We start from the raw sequence: 7,500 nt of genomic DNA, 5'->3' as shown, positions 1-7,500 counted from the left end.
GTAGTGGTTTCGCTGTGCTGCATAGCAAGCTTTTCTGTACCTCTCTTCGTTTTAACTTTCTGAGCGTGTTTTTGATCCAAACATATCATATCTATATGTTTTTGGAATCAGGAACCGACAAGGAATAAGATGAAATTGTTTTTAAATCGATTTCGGAAATTTAATTTTGATCATTAATTTGTACATTTGTAATTTTCAGAGCTTGTTTTTAATCCAAATATAACATATGTATATGTTTTTGGAATTAAAACATGATAAAGAATAAAATAAAAGTAATTTTAGATCATTTCATAACAAAATAATTTTAATTACAATTTTCAGATTTTTAATGACCAAAGTCATTAATTAATTTTTAAGCCTCCATGCTGAAATGCAATACCGAAGTCCGGCCTTCGTCGAAGATTGCTTGGCCAAAATTTCAATCAATTTGATTGAAAAATGAAGGCGTGACAGTGCCGCCTCAACTTTTACAAAAAGCCGGATATGACGTCATAAAAGACATTTATCGAAAAAAGAAAAGAATATCTGGGGATATCGTACCCAGGAACTCTCATGTACAATTTCATAAAGATCGGTCCAGTAGTTTACTCTGAATCGCTCTACACACACACACGCACAGACAGACAGACAGACAAACGCACACACACACCCACACAGACACACATACACCACGACCCTCGTCTCGATTCCCCCTCTATGTTAAAACATTTAGTCAAAACATGACTAAATGTAAAAACCCGTTGACGTAAAGGTGACACCAAGGAGTCACACAGCTTATTCAATGAAACACGTTCTGGCCGTTTTCATAACTCATAACTCATAACTCATAACATTTTATTGATCCAACAAAGGAAATTAAATTGGTCATCAGCACATATAGGTCATTAATTAATAATTATAAAAGAAGAAGAGAAGAAAATTTATAAAACCCATGATAACAAAAAAATATCTAAAGTAATATATGTACAACTACAATACCCTTTTACTTGCACACTTGACACACCGACACACCAACACACATGCATACATACCTACATACCTACATACATACATACATACATACATACATACATACATACATACATACATACATACATACATACATACATACATACATACATACATTCCATGTTAAAGTGTAGTTTACGACCGTCAGTTAGATTGCATCACCCGCTTTGTTTTGTTTGTATGTACACGTATGTGTTTTTATAAGCTTTCATTGCCTTGACGTAAATACATTATGTTTTGGGTGTGTCTACGAATGATTAAGTCGCTCAATGAGAAATGAATGCATATGGTGATGTGGTAGAACGTGGGCAAATGGAATATTAACCACCTCAGTTCGATAAGTTTTCTTTGCCTATCTATACGTCTCACAAAGAACAATTGCTTAATCAAAAAGAACATAACTCAAAGAGATAAAACATACAGCTATGCTGTTAAGGAGAGACTTCTGTGTGCTTATAAACAGAACACATCGCAACCTTGTCGGCTTCAAGTGGTGTGTAAAAGTGGAAGGTCAAGGTCGCTATGGCGGAGGGGTAGTGTTTGTGTCTGAGCTCTGCAATGCGTCGTTGTTTTTGGTGGGAAATGCTACGTTCTTGGACATGAAAAGTTGCAGGTGTTATTGTGATGCTATGCTTTATGTGCTTCACAAATTTCAGTGCTGAGAGTTTTGTACATTTTCTGTACTCTGCATATTCGAGTGCAAAAGTGTTGAATGTCTTCAAACAGTGAGTACTTTCTTTAAAAAATGTGTACCCTCGCGTGCTTCTTCGCCCTTCTCTGACTTTATCTCGCTTTTCTCGCTTTGACTTTGACTTGAATCGACTAGCCTCGGACAAGCGATCTGTGTATTTGTACTTTACTGCTATCACGTGCTTTCTGAGACACCGTGCTTGACACACTTGACACGCTTCGTGCCCCGTGCTCTTTTGTCGTTTCGTGACCCAGTGCCCCGGTGTCCTACTGCCTACTGCCCCACTGCTCTAGTGACCGTACAACCCATTGGCTGGGAGAACGAACCTGCCCACAGCGGCCACAGCGGTCTTTATATCATCATACTGTTCTCCATCGCTCATGTCTGTTGTGGCAAAGCGTGTCGCTTCTTCTCCTTTGTCCGACGACGGTGAGGACGCCAAACGCTCCTGCGCGGACGGTAGCTACCTCGACGACGACCCCGACGCCACGATCATCACGCGGGCGGAGGGAAGTGCAGAAACCCATCCGCCCGCCATGTCCATCAGGGAGGAGCTCAGGGTGGCACTCCGCGACCCGGAGATCCAGCAGATGCTAGCTCATGCTATGTGCAGTGAGCTAAAGGAGGAGGTCGCACTTCTACGACAGACAATAGAGAAGCAAGAGCACGAGATAACCCAGCTCAAAGACCAGGTCGACCATCTCGAGCAGTATGGTCGACGTAACATCGTCCGGGTAGGTCCGATACCCGAAGCACCGGGCGAAAACACGGACGCCCTTGTAACCACTCTGGCCAAAAGCATCGGTGTGGAGCTGACGCCAGACGCCATCGACCGCAGTCATCGGGTCGGGAAGAGGTCTGAGGTTCCTGGCACCCGCCCCCGCTCCATCATTGTGAAGCTGTCGTCCTACCGCTGGAAAGAGGCTCTCATGAGGTCCAGGAGAGCCTTGAAGGATGTTGACACCGGAAAGCTTTTTCCAGATCTACACTGGCCGCCCCTACCCTCCAGCACCAGGCCAGGCCCCAAGAAGTCAGCCTCATCAGTGTTCATCAACGAGGACCTGACCAAGATTCGAGCCGAGATGGCAGCGAAGTGTCGCGAGTTTCTCAGAGAAGAGAAAGTTGATGGCACTTGGACCAGGGATGGGGCCATTTTCATCAAGAAAGGCGAAACAGTGCACAGACTGACCACCATGCGCGAAGTCAGACTGTATGCTCGCTAAGATCTCATGGCGCTCCACCAATTCATTGAGTCAGTCATCGAGACATGACAACCACTGTGACTGTGTGTGCGTGTGTGTGTGTGTGTGTGTGTGTGTGTGTGTGTGTGTGTGTGTGTGTGTGTGTGTGTGTGTGTGTGTGTGTGTCTGTGTGCGTGCGTGTGCGTGCGTGCATGGCTGTTGTCGTGGTTGACATTATTGTATGTATACTTTCTGTACCCACAAGTACATTTATCCTACGATTGACTTAGACTATTATCCTACGATTGACTTACTGTGTGGGTGAGTGCATAGGCATAGTTGTTGTTATGGTTGTATTCTTATTTCTATCTTTTTGTATCCATGAGTACACCTATCTAACGCTTCCATGTTACGACTGACTTACCGTTTACTATTGTCCGCGAGCCCGCTTTTGTATATATATAAATATATATATATATTATATATATGTACAAACACCACTGTAAATGCCCACCAAGATACATAGTTCGTCTGATTTGATTGTATTCGCATTGCTGCTCAAATTCAACTCTACCCTTGACTTTCATGAACACCTTTGTTTGTGAGCGTACTCATTGTTGCTGTTCTCCTTTCTGTTGGTTCTTTGCGAGTTTTCCTTATTGTTTATATTTACTTTCTTTTTCTTGTTTTTCTTTTAAAGTTGCTTTTTCACATAGACATATCGCTCTGTTCCAATTTATACACTGAACGTAATCCTAAAAATGTCATTCCTACTTAGAACTTCGATATTTCTGCTCTGTTCACTCAACTGTCCTCTTTCTCCTTTCCTGATAGAGACATTTTTTTCTCCGTCCAAGAGTGTGCTTCCTCCGAGAGACCAGTGTGAACGATCGCCACCGCTTCTGGCCCCGTCTCCTTTTGTGTTCCTTAGCGAAACTGTGACATAATGTTTGTATCACTAGCCTCTTACAGGGCCAGAATCGGGGGTTATCACTCAATAGCGGTCGGCCTGTCCAATAAAAAATTGAACTTTTTGAATATTTCAAATATTTACTCTTTTCTCGCATTGCTTTTTATGGGCAAAGAAGGCTGTCCTCTTGCGTTGTTACTCCATTGTTTATCTAACCAAACATTCTTTAAATCGCATCTACTCGGTCGAAAGGCAGCCCCATCCAAGAATGTGACACAACAAGCCGAATCTATTAAACCACGTAATCAACTTACCCACATTGCACCAGTTAGCGTATCCCTTTCCTATATAATACTTATTAACCTTGCCAGCTATCTGATCTGCCTTGCTGGCGACATTCACCCGAACCCTGGACCGCCACGAAATAAGAAACATAGCGAGCTATCTGTTATACACATAAATGCTAGAAGTATTAGAAACAAATTAGATATAATAGAAACAGAGACTAGTACCCACGATATTATAACGATCTCAGAGACATGGCTTTCGGAGACCACTTCTAACGACGACATTCATCTTAAAGGTTATCACCCCCCAATTCGTAAAGACAGACCTAACGACCCCCACGGCGGGGTAGCAGTATACGTGAAAAACAGTCTTGTGTGCAAACCAAGGGATGACCTTCTGATCCCCCAGCTTGAGGCCGTATGGGTTGAAACTAGATTAAACCAGGATACGCTGTTAATAGGTACATTTTATAGGCCGCCTAACTCTAATGTAGAATACTGGAAACTCATTGATCAGTCAATTAAAAATGTCGCCGCTTCAGAGCATATGTTTATCATTCTTGGTGATTTCAATTCAGATTTTACAAACAACCCGTCGCAGCATCTTCTTGATATTATCACTTTAAACAGTCTACAACAACTAGTTACACTTCCGACCCGCGTTACAGAAACAACATCGTCATGCATTGACCTTATTCTTACCTCGAGTGTAGACATCGTGCAAAGCATTAACGTTCTACCCCCTATTTGTAGCGACCATTCTGTGCCATGTGCGACAATTAAGAAACACATACATAAAACTCCTGCATCTAAAAGAACAATATTTAACTATTCCAAATTAAACAAAGAAAAATTCCTTATCGAACTGAGGAAAATCGACTGGATGAACATTGCAACGCTACACACTGTCAACGAAGCTGCCAGGTTATTTTCCGAAAAGCTGTTAAGTGTCGCAAGACTATGTATGCCAGTAAAGACAATAACTGTTCGCGATCAAGACGCACCATGGATGACAGAGGAAATTATAAAACTACGTGACAAAAAAAGATCAGTCCATGATACAGCAGTGCGTCTAAACACACCTGAGGCCTGGGAACACTTTCGTATGACTCGCAATAATTATACTGACACAATTCGTAATCGGAAATTAGAATATATAAAAGAACTAGACAAAAAAGTATCCAGTGGAGATAACTTTGGTACTAAAAATTGGTGGAAACTAGTTAAATCATTCTTATCAAAGAAAGGATCAAACCCCAATGAAATTCCTCCTTTGACGTCAAACGGAGCAACCTACTATACTAACCTAGAAAAAGCAAACTTGTTCAACGACTTCTTTATCCAACAGTCCATTGTCGAAGACGATATGTCAGACATTCCTGAAGTACCAAGGCTTCCTTGCAGAATAAACACTCTCACACTTTCAGTCGAAGAAGTTATAAATACGATTAACAAACTAGACAAAACAAAAGCAGTCGGTCCAGACGAAATCCACAATAGAATTTTAATTGAGAGCTGCGAAGTGATTTGTGACAGCCTAACTGCACTGTTTAAGGTGTTACGAGTGTGTTTGAGTTGCGGTTCTTGCTCATGTTTATACTCACTGAGTTACTTCCCTTGGATCTGGATCTAGATCTGGATCTGGATAACCCGCCTGGGTTGGTGGTTTGCGGGTGCGAATGCGTATACGCACGGTTCAGTGTGCTTTCGCGAAAGGGTGTGTCATATGCACGACTAGAACTAAGATACTTCTTGATTTCAGTAAATAGTTTCATTACATGTCAACTAGTTCGTTTTTAAATGATTTTTTAGAGATCGCCAAATGGTATTGTGTGAATAACATCATTCGATCGATTGTACGCACGGCGCCGTGCTTCTAGTAGCTCAGTCCATTCCTTCTTTCCGGTGTGGAAACAGACGTGTTTCTGGCGAAAGAATCGGCGTTTTCAACTCGCCATATCTTCATATTCATTCGGACTAGAACAACGAAATATAAATTTCTTGTAAAAAAAAATCCCGAGCCTTGCGACTCTGGTAGTCATTTTCTTACGCGAAGCGGCCTTTGGTAGGTACGACAGTTTTAGTCACCCAAGTATAACGCACGTGGACGAGTTTTCAATGGCGTATTTGAAGTCTGTGAATGTTGTGATTACAAATCATTTCGGGGCACCCCTCAGTCTATACGTACAGACAAACAAATTGCATGGAACGAAAGTTGAGAGGCTGGACTGTAAGTTGTTGTTTTGACTTTTACAAATCTCGCAGGTCTTTTATGCAAAACAGACTCAAAATTGCATTGTTCACGCAAGTGTAGATGACGAGACTATCGAAGGAATGGAATACACTTGCCTACAGATATAATAGACAGACACTGTCTATTTATATCTATGACTTACCCTAGCCCATATGTTAGAATAAAGAACATACTTTGCTCTTTTGAATGATGTATGATTTGGCACTGTACACAGGATTTTAGACCTGCCCGGCCCCGAAGTGATTTTTCCATAAACCCGTCAAAAAGCTCACTCTGTTTTGGCCGTAAAAAGCGCCCAAATGAAGTCAATTTCTAACCTGTGTCGTGTGTTCGAAGGAGTACATCTCAGCGATGCCATTGCCTTGCAACCTCAAAGAAATATATTTTAATAACCCGCTAAATGAACGTTTTTTTAGTGTGAAATAAAAGCCGGAGATTTGCTTCGTTTCTTTGCTGCGACACAAAACCAAAACCAACTATAGGCAGGTTTCACGGTAATCAGACTCTTTGATGTGTGTAAACTTTGCCTTCAAATTACTTGCTTACTGTGTTGATTTTCATCATTTTTTCTGCTTGGCATGAGTAAGTATGGTATTTGCAATACAAAAAAATAAATAAAAGCTAAAATGTTTGTGTTTGAGCAATTATTTGAGCGCGTTTTTCGAAGCGAACGTGTGAATCCTGACAGACACCATTTCCTTCTGTCACATGACCCCATCTCAAAGTGTGATTCAACAGACACAAAAATAACACACAAAACTTATGATAATGGGGTTATTAATTCAATTAATACACAAGGTTAGTCTCTGACTAGAGAAAATAGGGAAACAATATCAAATGGGAGCATAAAACCGTTTCTGGAAAAATTTTCAATCACCACCGAAAGTGTCTGTCAGTAAAAAAAACACGTGCTTTGTTTGCAAAGCAAAGCCTAATTTTACACATCGCGTGCTTTTGTCTGTTATTCTTGCTTGTGAACATCATTTTATTGATGTTCTTCACTGGAAAGCAGGTGTATCATCAACAGTATCACAAAATCGCAAAGAATGAACATTTTTGTTGTGATCCGACCGGTGTCTGTAGACTGAATCACACGTTCGGCAAACTTCGTTTTTAACGGAAATAACCGAGCCTTTAATCGGAAACGACGTTTCAACCGCTTCATATCG

The sequence above is a fragment of the Littorina saxatilis genome, unplaced genomic scaffold (genome assembly GCF_037325665.1).
Source record: "Littorina saxatilis isolate snail1 unplaced genomic scaffold, US_GU_Lsax_2.0 scaffold_2208, whole genome shotgun sequence".
NCBI classification, from domain to species: domain Eukaryota; kingdom Metazoa; phylum Mollusca; class Gastropoda; order Littorinimorpha; family Littorinidae; genus Littorina; species Littorina saxatilis.
This window is presented reverse-complemented; position numbering follows the sequence as displayed.